The sequence below is a fragment of the Lygodium microphyllum genome, chromosome 11 (genome assembly GCF_053477565.2).
Source record: "Lygodium microphyllum isolate KBCC chromosome 11, Lygodium_microphyllum_v1.1.10, whole genome shotgun sequence".
NCBI classification, from domain to species: domain Eukaryota; kingdom Viridiplantae; phylum Streptophyta; class Polypodiopsida; order Schizaeales; family Lygodiaceae; genus Lygodium; species Lygodium microphyllum.
The window spans coordinates 101,462,028-101,479,045 of record NC_141145.1 but is presented as its reverse complement, the minus strand read 5'-3'; positions in this window follow the sequence as shown (position 1 = coordinate 101,479,045).

Sequence of the window (17,018 nt, the reverse complement as noted above, 5' to 3'; positions counted from 1 at the left end):
ATCAAATTATATTTAGAATGTCTAATAGGAATATATAGAATACCCATAGCAATAGTTATTTTAGAACATCCCAAAATTTTGAAATGTCACATACACTTTGTTATAATACTCAGCACGACTTCGTTAGAATAATTTATTCTAGCCATTATAGTAATTTTACAAGAGATCGATCAATAAACTCATAAATTACACGTTTCTAGCACACCCTCCCTCTTAATGTCACCAAAAATTGCCATATGGCTTCCACCAAGGCCCCTCCAAGAAACCCTCTTTGTTGTAAATTTTAGATGCACACATTTAATATCATATGTGCTTAAACACTATAGATACTATTATTAAACTAGTAGAAGAGGAGGATATAGAGAGCTTGGTGGGGAAGAAATTGTCTATAGCTAAGGCCACTCTCGAATACAATTTTGGCACATCATTAGCAAAGACAAGTAGAATGTGCCAAGGAGGATCTAATTAAAACACATATGGGCATTAGCTAAACCAATTAGGAAATCAAACACATGGGCTTCACTTTAACATCTACATTGGTAGATCCATCCACTTCTAGTATAGATCATAAGAGTCAAGAAAAGATTTAGTAGAGACACTACAACCACCATGAATGGCTTTTCCATGGCTAATTTACAATAATCGATGGGACATGAAGTAGAAGAATAAACCTAAGAGAAAAATGATAGGCACACTAGCAAAGAAGCCATGGTAAAGTTACCACAACCAAACCAAGAGATGGTTGGTAGAATGATCAAACCTTTAAGATCCTTAATCCATCATGTACTTGATAACCCATTAGAGGTGTTGAAGTTAGAAGAATTTAAATCTACACAAGTTAAGATAGATGTCCCTATCACCTTCAATGTTGTGATTCTCAAAACCTTAGAAGGGTAATCCTTATATCCACCATTGATTGGCTCATCATTCATTGATACATTCAAAGTGGGAGATGGTTTGACCAAATTAGAGAGACATCAAAACTTTGCAAGCCAAATATGTATTAAGATCAAATAATACTTACGGGGGACCAACCAACATGGAGGCATAATATCTTGGAGACAAATAACAATGTCACATTCTCTTTTTGCAAGACAAGTGCAAAAGAAAGAGTGAATTTAACATGTTGCCCATATCCAAGGTAGTAAGGAGCTTCCTTGAAATTGATAAGCATAAGAGGTACAACTTTTTCAAATACCCCCAATGTTAATGCCTAGGATCTGGACACCACTTACTCTTCCGACCAAGGGACTTGGTACTACAATTTGTAACCCTCATCAAGATATTCACCAATTGTGGAGATAAAATTTGGTCACTTGTAATTACTTGTGAGCTTGCTATGACTTCTTGGAATCATTGTTACCTTTCTAGTCTGAGTCACAATTACCTACAAGAGAACTTCCAAAATTGTATGTGACACCATAGTCAAGAGTTCTCTTCAAGTATCTGAGTACCCATATCCCAACTTTCCAATGACTTTCTCATGGTTTTTTTAAGAACATGCTCAAAATAACAGTAAAATTGATACCTGGCTTGGTGTTACACAAATAGATGAGACTACCAACCAACCTTTTGTACTTGCCAATGTCTACTCTAGTACTGATGTATCCTCAATGGAGAACTTTCCATTGGCCTCCATAGGTGTAGCTATCTCCTTGTAGTCAATCATACCAAATACTTTCAAGACCTCCCATGCATACTTCTTCTAAGAGATGAAGATTTTGCCAAACCAATCCCAAACAATAGTGCAACAAGCCCAAGTCTATCCTTTTAACTCAAAGCTTAAATGGTGAGAAGGTCATCCACATGTAGGACAGTCACTATAGAATTTTCACCATCCTTGTAAACATACTAGTTAGCATTTGAGGCACAATGCAAAAGGGTGAAAGCATACTAGAGGCAATAAAGTAGTATAAAGATGATGTGCTAATGACCATATTATTGCAAGCGCGCGATTGTTATGCCAATCCACTATAGCTAGATTTGACTTTGATGTATAAGCATGAATTCATGTGACTATTTTCAAAGCTTGCTATGAGTACTATAACATCTATGGAAAAGACTTTGTATGTGTAGCCTAAATTTGTCTACTTAACACAAAGTTGTCTTTGATCAATTGTAAAATTTTATGTCACTATAACAATGGGACCTAATCTTTGACTAGCATCTCAAACATCTACAAAGCTTTGCACTTCCTTGTTTTGTTTGAAGTATTCTTCCTAGAATCAAAACCTTAAATATGTGTACCGGAATACCTTTTGGATCTATATGTCTTCACATCAACCACAAACCAAGCTTGTGGGTTCTACAAATTTTGAGTCCCTTTCACAATTTTTTATCTTGTAATTTTTGCTCTCAAGCTTGGAGTCCTATATGGTGCATAGACCTACCTCTCAACACAATGTAGTGATTCCAGAAAGGCATGCTCATGTGTGAAGTATCTTGTTGTATTTAAGCTAAAGCATGTCAATCTCAAGACAATAATGTATTGCAACATTTCAAAAGTCAAATGAAGCTTGGCACACTTTTTAAGGGTAGCTTTTGGACTTACCATTTGCAATTGATAAACATAGCAATATGTATTCATGTCCTTTAGCATCCATACAAAGAAGGGTATCAGCTTTTTAAAGAATCATAGTCCAATATACATATTATTGAATGGTAAATTTAGGTCCATTTTCACAAACAGTGAGCTAGTAAAATATACAATATCCATGCAAAGAATACATAACATTTGCTAAGTAGCAATTTATTCATAAAATCAAATTAGGTTTCAAAAGTCTAATTTGTATAAAGATTTCTTAAGTAGAGTATGGCGAGAATATTTTGAAGGATATTTAAGGTTTATTTTATACTTTATCCTAAAATTTTGGAAGGATTGTGCAAAATTTTTTCTTAAGTTAATCTTGTCAAGATGTTAAAATCCTCCTTGTTGCTATACATAGCACTCTCTACTATGAAGTACATAGCAAATTTTCTTATTATATATCCACTGTAGAATGTTGTATAGCATGATAAACCTATGTTATACTACATAACACAAAATGTGATTACTACATACATGTTATGGTGTGTTGCCTAGTATAATATGCTATGCTTACCATATATTAGATCGTGTATGCTCCATAGCACAACTATCTAGTAGTTTGCTCATCACTACAAACCTATTAAGTGTGCTACATAGCAAAAAAAGTCAATATTACTAATGTCCTTTGTACATACTATTGTATACCACACATTGACAACATTATAGCATGTGAAATTCCATACATGTCTTGTTGTTATGCCCCATGAGTAGTTTGCCATTTTTGTTCTACGATGCAAACTAGTGATTACTTCATTTAGAGGTGTTGTATATTTTCAATACAAACTTTATAAATGCACACTTTCATGACACACTCTTTCAATAGAATACTTAAGTACCATCAAGTCAATGAGTAGGATGGGGCATACTCCTTCACCAAGTCCAAGATGAAAAGTGGCTTTCTATTTATTATGCTATTGTTTTGTAGTATCCAAAATGTGGATACAAAGCTCCTTAGCTTAGAGAGCCAACATATCCTTGCATGTTTTCCATTTGCAATCGATTTCATCATCAAGCTTTGCATGGTTGCTTACAATGTTGTAAAGATCTTGGGAACATCTCACATATTTTGAGTTTAGGCAATTATATGACTCTAACACCATTATTTGTCCTCATCAACAAAGATTTGACTAAGAGTTCATTGTTTGCTATAGGATTTGTCCGCCCATCAAAGGAGTACCCAAAAAATGGGGTCACATGTAATTTTCCAACTCTTTTGTGCACAATCTTCTGTTCAAGCTCCTTAATGCCTTGGTACAACAATAATAGCTATTTTCCAAATCACATGAACCTCACCTTACAAGATATCATGGGAGATTTTTAACTTCTCCCTTCTACAAAATGCATGCAAATGTTGTAAAATGCTATATACTCTGTCATTAGCTTTGTTTATCTTATTTACAATGATATAAAGACCTATGCCAAAATTTAAGTCTCTAATGGTTTGTTTTAAGCTTTAACAATATCATAGGTCATAGCTTGTACCTCTTTAAAGATGAAAATTCCAAAAACATTGTTGTATATCACTCATCCTTGTCTTCTAGATAGTACTAACTTGAGTACACTAGTCTTGCATTATGTGATAGACATTGCCAAGAACACCTTTACATTCCCACAAAGGGTTTACAACTTGTAATTGTGACATTGTAGTATTTTAGATACTTTAAAGGAGGATGAAAATGAAGGGATGATGAGTTACACTCATTTAGAGCAAGGGAAGAAGGAAGTGAGAAAGTGTTAGTCTTGAGTTGAAAGCCTTCCCACATAGTCACCCTATGTGGGATACAAAGGGGTAACTCTTACACGACGACAAAAGTGAATGCAAAGGCCTTATAAGGTCGTACAATGCTAGGAAAGTGAGGCAATACAAGGGATAGAGCAAGGGAACTCTCTTAGAATGATTAAAAAGAATTAGAATAGTAAAGGAGGTTAAAGAGCTTCTCCATTTTGTAGAGAGAGATTTTGTTGAGAGGTATAAGAGTCCGTGTGCAACCTTCAGTGTGCTTAACAGCAATAACAACATCATAGTAAAAATTTGTTGAAAATCTCAAAAAACTCATTCTAATGGATGACAAGAATACGTTACCCCTCTCAATAGCTCATCAAGTGAGGATTTTTGAAGTTTTAAAAAATAAGAAAATTTTGTGCAACGAGTTTGAAAAGGAAATGTAGTGTATGTAGCTAATTTCCATGCTACGATTGAAACCCAACTATCAATGCACAACTTTCTCTCTTCACAAGATCTTTTATATATTTTGACTCTAAGATGCACATCACCTCTATGATTCCAAAGTGAGGTACAAATTTCCAAAGATCAGTAAAGAGGCTTAGGATCTTGCATACAGTTTTGTCTTAAATAAAGCTGTGTCTACTGCTTTCTTCTGTGCATGAAACCATTGCATGCAATGCTAGAGGGCCACGTAGCTCAGGGAGGCAAGCGCCTCGATCTCCCAAGGGAGCTCCACCAAGCTTCTACAGCCAGACAAACATGTCAAGGAGACGAGTTTCCCGATCTTCGAGAGGATCTACGTCAAGCTGGCGCGGTCAGCCACTTGCAAGTCCCCGTCAAGGATCAGGTGTTATTATACTGCTCCAAGTTCTTGCCTTGAGTTGTATCTAACTTATTCCAAGTTGTCATAGTATCCACCTCAAAAGTACTTGGTGACCAATTTGAAGCAAACATTTGCTTAAATTGTACCCACGTTGATGGTTTGAAGTTGGCTTCCAAAGACGCTGCATGAAACTGCTAAATGAAAGTCAAAGCTTTCAACCTATCTTATGCACTGTTGAAGGTCTCAAACTTCGCCCCCCTTTCCACCATCATCATAATCTTTTGTTGCCCCTTTGGGAATCAAGTTATCATAAACTAGCTAAAGAGTGGTGCTTAGAAGTGTCATTGAAGAGTTATTTAGGATTCGTAGGAACAGTCACTCAAAAGATATAAAAGGATATGGTGTATGAGGATCAAGGTATGGTAATACAAACAAATAGTTACGAGTCAATTTCGGGGTCTCTCTCTCTCAATCTCTGCGTACTATTTCCATGAGAGTCTCTTGTGTGTTTCCTTGTTGAGGGCATAGCCCTTCAACACTTGGTGATCAACAGTGGGGGTCTCGTCTCCTTGTTGGCGGAGTACAACAAGCAATTGGTTGTCAAATGTAATTAGGCATTGTAGCATGGGGATGGCATAGTGCAGAAGAAGCACGAGCTATGGAAGTTATGGCTTTAGAAAGAGTGCTTGCAGACATTAGAGCAAAGGACAGTGTGGTGAGGATGATTGATCCTAGGCTAATCAAGGAAATCAAAACCATCGTATCAATTACTATCATGGAAAAAGAAAGAGTTTTCCATTTTGTGGAAGCTCAGGTTCTCGAGGCCATTGCTATTGATTTTGTCGATGAAAGTGAAGTCCTTTTATCTATTTATAATCTAAGAGAGGCTTTGCAACATATTGTTGAAGGGGCAACCATGATTAGAATCAAGGGTGAAGTAGGCATAGGGAACATTTTGGAAGCAATACGATAAGGAGGAGTGAAGATGAAAGCGTTGGTCAGTGGTGCAAGCTGAAAATGGAAAGAATTGTCGCCGTGTTGCAGAAACGTCACTAGAGAAAAATATGGTTATTTTTTGTTGTTGTTTATGCAGTAAAGTAAAGAGGGTGTTCATGTATAAGAAGGCATTCAACAAGTGGATGTCAATATCGATGACAAAGGGATTTGCAAAGGCAAAACTAAAGTTTTTAGATTCAAGAATGGAAGGTGGATTTTCAAGGAAAATTCAAGAGGATGATTTTTGCAAGGATGACGTGTTCTACAGGAGGCATATCGACAAAGAAAAGACCATATGTACTACCTAGCAACACGAAGACTGCAAGGATCATGATCTTGGATGAGCTAAGGAAAGGCATTTTACTTTCTAATCATGGGATTATGAGTTCTCAATTATTTCCTTGGGCGTGCCAGTGTAGAGTGGTGCTTAGAAGTGACATTGAAGAGTCATTTAGGAGTTATAGGAATGGTCACTTAAAATATATAAAAGGATATGATGTATGAGGATCAAGGTATGGTAATACAAACAAACAGTTACGAGTCAGTTTCTGGCTCTCTCTCTCTCAATCTCTGTGTAATGTTTCCATGAGAGTCTCTTATGTGTTTCCTTGTTGAGGGCATAGCCCTTCAACACTAGCTGTTGCAAAAAGGGTACACTTGCTATGTTTGCATCATGACTAGCACCATAAGAAGCATTTGCATGATCTATGCTCATCCCTCGAGTCCCATAAGCACCATGAGATGCAAATGCATTACCATACATACTACTATGTGCCACAAGTATCATACCAATGCTACCATATATGGAGTTATGCATTCCAGTAGCAACACTTCGATACATTAAACTTTGCATTCCATGTATTGGTTGTTGCATACCAGAAGGAGTTGTGCCATACATTCCCGTATGTGATCCTTGATCCACCACCAAAGTATCCCGACTAGCCCATACTTGCTTGCATGCCTAGTTGTCCAAAACCCATTGGATTGCCACACTACCAAGATGGCCTTGAATTTGCATATCTAGCCCCACTTGCACTAATTACTTTTTCTCATTACCAACCGTTGGAGACTGTAGTGGCTACCCTTTGGAAGCTTCTTGCTATCCCAAAGCCTTGGAGGATGTCATCTTCTTTTCTAGAGAATTTCAAAATATTTCAAACTATGGATCCTTAGCCAACTGGACAAAGATGTGAGATGTTGCTCTCAATCAAGCCTTAAACTAGTTATCATATTCTTCACTTCCTTGCCGGTCACTTCCTTGATGGTCATTAGTATCCTGTGGCCTACGTGCCATGAGGTAGTCAAAATTTTGTAAAGTACCCATCATCAATATATTGTTGAGTTTATCATGGTAGGGACTTTTGCCTAAAGAAGTATGTATTAAAATATTTGTTTCAAGGACAAACCCTAGGATACCTTCAGTCTTTGGTCAACACCGATATTTTCTGCTTATTGTCCATGATATTTCCCCCTTTATTATGTGTATTTTCAAATTGAGATGCATAATCTGCTTAATCCCATCTCACTATAAGAATACATACTTGCTATAATTCCTCAATTAGATATAATTTCAGCACTAGAGCAAAGCTTCTAACCTCCGATCACGTGCCTTAGGCCCACCAATTCAAGAGAGTTGATGGTATCCCAAGAATGGAGCTATGAAATCAGCTATTGAGGTACAAATGTTAAAATAGCCCCACTACTCAATCAATGAATGAATTAGACCTTTTGTTAAAAAGAAATGTGCTCATAGATAGTGCCTATGTCCCATAAGCACAAACCCTATTTGAGAGGAACCAAATTTTCTATAAATTGCCATATTGTCCTCCACTCAGTTGGAATCTCGTTTTTGCAACTTACAAGTGCCAAAGCTTTTATGTCCATGCTGCATATGTGAAGGATATCTCAGCTAAAGCTATCCACCATTGTCTTCTACCATCAAGCGCATGTTTCTCAACCATTCATTGTAGATTCTAACTATTTTCGGCCATCATCACCCTACTAATCATCAAGGCAGTTGATGTCCACCCTCCAGAGCTTGCATTTACTGTTGGGCATTGCCCAAGGAGCTGCATTATGCCTAGACCAACTATCACCAACAACAAGAGACATCCATCAGCTTGTGTTTTCATCATTTTACTGCCACCTGTGTTGATTTCTCTCTCCTGGTGCTACACTTTGCTATGTGGAACCTTCGACGACCATGTACCATGTCATCATCTTGTGCTACATTTGCAATTTTTCGTCCATCCTCTATCTGCATCAATGATGGAGCATCCTATTACTAGGTTTGTTTTTGCCAGACGTATACAAAGGCTGGCTTGTTGCGTTTCAGGATACATCAAAGTATGATACACTCTCCAACTCATACCCTCTGTGCCAATTCTTGGAATATAAGAGTTCAGGGGTCAATATTATTCACTCCACAATACATTGAGCATTGTATTTTATTTAGTATTTATTCATTGTTTCATTGTCTCTACATTACACTAACCCTAACTAAGTTTCTTTATCAATCTGTGTATTTGTCACATGATTGGTTTGTGTTTTTTGCAATAAAGTATTTTTTTACATCAACTTTTTGATAAGATAAGATGGTAATAACTTGATTAAGCACTAATTATAACCAACATAAAATCCAGAAACTAAAGATACAAAACTTACCACTTAATCTTGGACAATTAACAGCTTGTTGGCCCTAAAACTAATGCCCCTTGCAACATTTCTTTATCTTGTATTGCAATCTGGATGGAATACCTTGAGATTTCTTTAATCACCACTCTCCAATTGCCTCTTGCTATTATAAATAACCACCAAGTCTTCAAACCAATTTGTCCCTTGGTATACTCATGGAATTGGCATTTACCATGCTTCTTGGTAACAAATTCAACCCCAAATCATTGTTGGATGAATGGCCTCTTGAATTTTCTAAAATTTCCTCTATTTCAATGACTAAAATTCAAGTATTTAAGCCTTAAAATCCAAACACACTTTCTAAAGTGGCTACCAAACCCTAATATTGCTGTAAATTAGGGTTTATAGCAGAGATTTTTCAAGATCTCTACCTCCATGGCTAAAACTATTGGAATTTGCTAAGGAAATATAAGAAATAACTAGAGGATGAGAGAGAATGATGAGGAGAGATAAGTGTTCCACTTGAGTAAACAAATCATATTAAGAAATCAACTATTGGATATCCAATGGGAAGTTCAAGGGTCCAAAATCCAAGGCTCTAGCATTAAATCTTGTCCCTCACATTATCCTAGATCCTATCCAATCTATTAGGGCTCCAATGAGGTTGATGATATCAAGTAGGGAATGTAGGTTTGTGTTCAATCCCCTGAGGAGGACACGTCTTATCTTAAGTATGGTAAGGACAGTGTGATTCTTAGCCCTCTAGGTCTGTAAATAAGAGGACTAGTCTAACCTATTTCTAACCAAGAAATTGGAAAGAAAATACCTCTAATCTCAAGAAAATTATGGAAGCCATAGCCAAAACTATATTAACCTATGAAAAGGAACTAAAAACAAGAAATGATTCTTAAAATGCACCCCAAGCAAGTGCCATGGTAACTGACCATCGGGTGTCAAGATCAAGAAGATCCTAGGTTTAGAAGAACTCACCAAAGTTGAATGATCAAAATGACCAAAGACCCTACAATAGCACCTTGTGCCCTACTTATCGTTCTTCCCCTAAAACTAGGTAGTGTAGGTTATAATTACAAGGCTCATAGGTCAAATTTTCCTTCATTACAATCCATCCCTACCTAAAAAAGTTGTCTTCAAAACTGAAAATTACAAATAGTACAAAGATAAGTCATATGGAGGAGGTCATCAAAAAGTAGTGATGCCGAAAGTACTCCGCAAAGCTCAAAGAAAGATTCTTCAAGTAAGGAATTTCACCTTTATTGGGGGTAAAGGCACCTCCGCCTACCCACCCATGTATTACTACACTGACAGTACCCGCCACTGCACACTGCATGTGGTGGGCGCCCGTCTTTGTCACTTATTCTTTATTCTTTTAGTGACAGTTTGAATAAAGGAAGGCCCGGCCACACATTGTGATTGTTGGAGTTCCCACTTTTGAGTCTCTCTCCCTCTCTTACTCTTGCTCTCCATCCGCCATAGCTCTCACCGCCAAGCTTCTTCCTCCTGGGTTCTACTTCCCTTTCAACTGGTATCAGAGCAAAGGCATTGGAGCTTGCTTGGCATTCTCTTCAGCACGAATTTGAAGAGCTTCAACTAGAGCTTGAATGGCAGCCATGGCACCTTCATTTGCAAGTATGTTTTGATCTCCAGCCTCCTCCCCGATCTTCCCCCCTTCATTCGGCACCTTACAGGGCTGCATCATAGCCCTCTAATCATTGCCAAGTACTCAATAGCACTGCTAAATACCCCCTAGCCCCCAGGAGCAGCCATCGCAAAATGCGACGCATTTTTAGGGGGCTGGGCTAATCTCCTCCTAGCATTTCCAGCTCCTTCCCCGGCTTCCCAACATTGTTTGCAACCTTCTCGATCATCTTCGGACTCCCCAACATTGGTTCTTGACTCCCACGAGTGATCGATACGAGTGCTTCCACCTTTAACCATTACTGTATACACAGTCCCAAGACTGTCAAAAATAGGACAACACTTGACATTTAATGTTTGATGCTTCTTGGCATTGCTGGTTTGATGCCTATTGATGTTCGGTGATGCCCTGATGTTATGGGATGCTATGTCTATGCTTTGGGACTGATTTACAACATATTTGGGCACCAATTGAGCTTCATTTGACAATCAATATGCTGCTCTAATACAGTGAATTGAAGCTCATTTACTTGGTATATGCATTTGTTCTTGGATACGAGGTGCTTACTGGAGATTTGAATGATCATACCAATGTATTTGGAGATTGTCAAATGCTTCTTTCTAGTTCTAGAATGCTTTTGAGCTTGGATTAGGCTCCGTCTTGGTCGTCATTCACTGGCATTGGGATTGAGTTGGCATGCTTTGGACCGGTTTATGCCTACACTCCCCCTCAAGTTCAACTGTATCTCTGCAACTGCAAGTAAGCCTCGAAACTTTTGAAGCTTCTCTGTACCCAATGCCTTCGTGAAGATGTCAGCTATCTGATCCTGTGTGCTGACATACACCAAGTCAATCTCAATTGCTAGTATCTTCTCTCTCACAAAGTGGTAGTGTATCTCAATATGTTTTGTCCTAGCACGGAACATAGAGTTCCTAGCCAACTGTATACCGCTCATGTTGTCACAATAAATGACAATTGGACCTTCCACCTGCACATCTAAATCAGCCAATAACTTTTGTAGCCATACTACCTCACATGCTGCAACAACAACACCTCTATACTCAGCCTCTGTACTCAACAAAGCAACTGTAGATTGCTTTTTGCTGCTCCAAGTCACTGCTTGACATTTAGGAACTCGCATTTATGCTTTGATCAAATATGGATGCCACTTGGTTTGCACATGCTTGACAGTCACTTGGAGCTTCGTCTTTGGATGTATTTGAGTATTTTGGACCTACCGAACATTACATTTGGTTGTCAATTACATACTATTTGAATGCTTTCAAGCTTATGCTTTACGGGCCTGAGATAGATTGGGATTTATGCTCCAGATGTAACCTACTGGAATTTGAAATGTCTGATGCTATGTACTCGATGTATTTGAGCGTTGCTTGCTCTATTTGCATCTGACATTACTTCCAGTGGGAGCCTCTTGGTATATTCGGATATACACAGATTTTTACTTACACTTGAGCTTGAGCTTGAGCTTGTGGGACAGTTACATGCATTTGCTCTCTTGAGAGCTTTATGTCTCAAGTTAGTCTGTAGTGGGCTGATTTGATATGCCTATTGGGGCAGGCCCCTATCTCTATCACAGGTTTGTCAGTTTTGTATGCATCTTGGATGGTTATGCATTGAGCTTCTTGCTCTATCAGTTATGCTTGTGCTTGGTCTCTTCTCTTACCCCGAGACCCATTACATACATGACTTCTGGACCTATGAGATATCTCTTGCCTGACAGGTTATTGGTTTGACAGTTCTTGGTACTTTCTTGCCCCTTAAAACTCAACAGTTTGCTATATCTTGCTACTTGAAAGTTGCAATGACATTTGTATCAATGATTGCTTCACTTTGGGACAGTTTTACACACTGCTATAATTTATTCTAGCAAGCTGAAATTTGCAGATTTCAAGCACTTGTATGAGGGTAATACTTATTGTTTGATGTTCTCTAAGTCATATTTGGTGAACAGGTGGTTCTCTTGGTGATATTCACTCTTTCAGCCAATTTTAGCAGTGGTTTTAGTGTGTTTTTTGCTAATTACAACAACCTGCAATTTTACATTTTTGCTTTGATTTGGGACAGTATTGTTGGTCATCTAAAAGACTGCTCTATTTAACATTGCCAAGTTAAATGGTACCAACTATGGGTATTGGAAGTCCCAAATATGGTAGGTTTTGGTGCAAAAGTTGTAGATTAAACCCTTACGTTTCAAGGGTATTAAACCCAAGGATATGGATGATGATGTTTGGTTGAAAGTTGATGAGCTATACAAGTCTACCATTATCTTGTCACTCTCAGAAGAGGTCCATCATAATGTTTTTGAATATGAAAATCAAAGTGTGTGGGACTTATGGGAGAAAATTCAGGAGCTTTATACCCAGCAAAGTCATGCATCACAGATGTATTGGCTAAAGCAGTTAATGGACCTTCGCATGAAGGAGAAAGAATCCCTATCATCTCATTTCAATCAGTTTTATGCTATCATAAAGAATCTGTTGTCACAGGGTATTGAGTTCAAAGACAACTTGCACCCGTTGTTTCTGCCTGGGACCTTGCTTGAATCATGGGATGTCTTTCGTACTGCTATATGCACGAACAAGCTTGATGGGCTGAAAATCAAAGATGTTGAGAGTGCTTTATTGACTGAGGAAATCAACAAGAGAAACAATGATACTTCCCACTCTTCACATGCATTGACCGTTAGAGATGGCAGACATGGCAGATATGATAATAATCATAAGGGCAAGGACTCTTAGAAGTCCAAGTCAAAGTCACGTGGCCGCAGTAAATCCCGTGGACGAAAGTCTGATCTTAGATGTCATTATTGTGGGGAAGCAATACCTATTAGGCCACAATGCCATAAGATACGCGATGATAAGCGCAACGAAAAGGAAAAATAAAAAGTGCAGGAAAAGTTTTTTGAGCGCAGTATTGTACCTGCAAAGTCCAATGTGAAGATAGAAGAGGTTAATGTCATGCAGGCCACCGATTCAGATGAGGATTACATACTTGCAACTTCCTCATGCGATGCCTTACAGGCTTCTAAGACACATTCTATGTATGCGCAGTGTTGGCTTTTGGATTCGAGTGCGTTATTTCATGTGACACCCTGTCGAGATTGGTTTCATACATATCATACCATCTTTGGTTTTGTGCGTCTTGGTGATGATAGGTCTCTTGACATTATGGGCATTGGAGATGTTAGGCTGCAGTTTCCTTCTAGCAGTTCTTTTGTTTTGCATGATGTACGCCATGTACCTGCGTTGACTCGCAGTCTTATGTCAGCTTGACAGCTTGATGATGCAGGGTATATTGTGTCTTTTGGAGACTCTGCATACAAGATTACTCGTAGCATGCTTGTGCTTGCAAAAGATGCCAAGTCTGGTAGCCTCTATCCCTTACTTGTATCTTGAGCTACCTTGAATCATGTTTTATCTATGGGTTCTATCCCCCATGTATCCCTTTGACATGCTCGTTTGGGACATATGTCCCTTAAAGGAATGAAAATACTCCGTGCTCTGCAGTATCTTCCGTCTTTTAACTCTTTGCATTTTAACTCTTGTGATCATTGTTTGTATGATAGGTAGACCAGAAATGCGCATAAAAAGTCTGGTAAGAAACGCATGGATGAACCCTTGGCTCTTGTGTACTCAGATGTATGTGGGCCCATGCCATGTCAGTCACTAGGTGGGGCAAAGTATTTTGTTACTTTTATAGATGATTACTCACATAAGGTTTGGGCTTATCCCATAAAGAGAAAATCCGATGTCTTAGACACATCTCAGTATTGGCTTGCATTAGCAGAGAACCAGTCTAGGAATAGGCTGAAATGCCTAAGGTCAGATAATGGGGGTGAGTATGTATCACGTGCTTTTGAGCAGTTTTGTGATAAGCGACGTATTAAGCGTCAGTTGACCGCCCCTTACACCCCTCTCCAAAATGGTATGGCTAAACGCATGAATAGGACAATTTAGGAAAGGGTCCGTAGCATGCTTAGCCAGGTTGGCTTACCGCAGCACTTTTGGACTGAGGCAATTACTACTGCAATGCATCTCATTAACAGGTCACCTAGCAGTGACATTGACTTTCAAGTTGCAAAGAAGGTATGGGCAGACAAGCCCCCCTCTTATGATCATTTACGTGTATTTGGATGTGAGGCATTCTGTCATATGCCCAAGGACAAACACAATAAGCTGGATCCTAAGAGTGTCAAATGCATTTTCATTGGCTATGGAGATACATGAGAGATGGGTTACCATCTATGGGATCCACAGACACGAAAGTGATCCGCAATCATAATGTCATCTTTCATGAGGACAAAATGCATATGCAACCTAAAACAGTGGTTGAGGTACACAGAGTTCTCTTTCAAGAGGAGCCACCTGCTCTCGTACAGCCCGCTCCACGGCCAGCTAGAAAGTGTGCAGCATCACCTAATGCTCATGGCCCAGATGTTAGGCATACTGATATTAGACAAGATGTTGGTCAAGCAGCAAAGCCTGGGTTGAGACATTCTACTAGAGATAGATGATCTCCTTACCATTTTGCGCCCTCTATGGATTATATACTGGTTACATATGCAGGAGAGCCTCTCACTTATGATGAGGCTATGCACAAGGGTGATTGTCACTCTTGGGAGAGGGCTATACAGTCTGAGCTTGACTCATTGCATAAAAATCAGACTTGGGATTTGGTTTCCTTGCCTCAGGGTAAGAAGGCTTTGCCATGCAAGTGGGTGTACAAGTTGAAAAGTACCCCTAGACACCCCAAGCCGGCATACAAGGCTCGATTAGTTGCTAAGGGCTTTAAGCAAAAGCATGGTGTTGACTTTGATGAAGTCTTTTCCCATGTGGTCAAGATGACCACCCTATGCTTAGTCTTGGCTTTGGTTGCACATCTTGACCTGGACTTGTACCAGATGAATGTCAAGACGGCTTTTTTACATGGGGACTTGCATGATGAGATTTACCTGGACCAACCTAAGGGCTTTGCAGACCTTGACATGGAACACCTAGTATGCAAGCTAAAGAAGAGTCTATATGACTTGAAGCAAACACCTAGAGAATGGGACCATAAATTCGATGCATTCATGCAATCACAGGGCTACAGTCTTATTGCTATGAATCCGTGCTTGTACACAAAGAAAGCCCGTGACGATTCTTTACTGATTTTAGTACTCTATGCGGATGGCATGCTTTTAGCAGAGACAGCTCATGAGGAGCTAGATGCTCTTAAGGCTCAACTCAAGAAGAGCTTTGAGATGAAAATCTAGGACAAGCCTCTCATATACTTGGTATACGCACTACACGCGACAAATCTCAGGGACTACTCTATCTATCACAGAGGGAGTACATTCATAAAGTCATTTAGCGCTTCCGTATGCAGGATATTCAATCTATTGGCTGTCCATTACCTTCTCATATAAAGGTTTCACAGGCCAATTGTCTGCAAACAGATGAGCACAGAGCGGAGATGGCCAAGATTCCCTATACATCAACCGTGGACAGTCTTATGTATGCCATAACAGCCATCTGTCCAAATATTGCTTTTGCAGTTGGGGTTGACACATTATATAGCTACACCTGGTATCAAACATTAGGATGGCGTGAAGGGTATCATGAGGTACCTGAAGGACACAGCAAATATGTGTATTTGCTATGACAGCCAGGATATAAGAGTCATGGGGTACACTAACTCTAATTATACAGGACATGTAGATAGTAGAAAGTCCACTTCTAGCTATGTGTTCACTTATGCTGGAGGGACTATCTCTTGAATGTTCAGGATGCAAAAGTGTGCGGCTCTTTCTACTATAGAGGCCGAGTATATTGCAGCCACAGAGGCTACTTGCAAGAAGGCTATCCGGTTAGGCCATTTGATTGCAGACCTTGGTATAACAGATGCTATGTCTACATTGCATTCAGATTCTATGAGTGCCATTCAATTGGCCAAGAGTCCGATCTTCCATGCGAAGACGAAACATATTAAGGTGAGGTATCACTTCATTTGCGAGGTCATTGAAAACAGGTCTGTTGACCTTGTCAAGATTCCGACTGAGCAAAATCCTGCAGACTTACTCACGCGAAGTCTCACTACAAAGCGTTTTGCCTTCCTCAAGAGATTGATGACCATTGGATGAGATGACATCTTTTTCCTCATCTTGTTGTACATGTGTACATGTTGTATTATCTTTTCTTTTCTTTTCACACTGGGATAGATTCACCTTTAAGTGGGAGGTTGTTGGAGGTAAAGGCGCCTTCGCCTAGCCACCCGTGTATCACTACACTTTACTACACTGACAATACCCGCCACTGCACACTACAAGTGACGGACGCCCGTCACAATCACTTATTCTTTATTCTTTTAGTGACAATTTGAATAAAGGAAGGCCCAGCCACACATTATGGTTGTTGGAGTTTCCACTTTTGAGTCTCTCTCCCTCTCTTGCTCTTGCTCTCCATCCGCCATAGCTCTCACCGCCAAGCTTCTTCCTCCTGCGTTCTACTTCCCTTTCAACCTTGATCTAGAAACTATGAAAGACATGCATGCTGTCTTAAACAAGGTAGCTGTAGAAAATCAGCCATAACTTTGG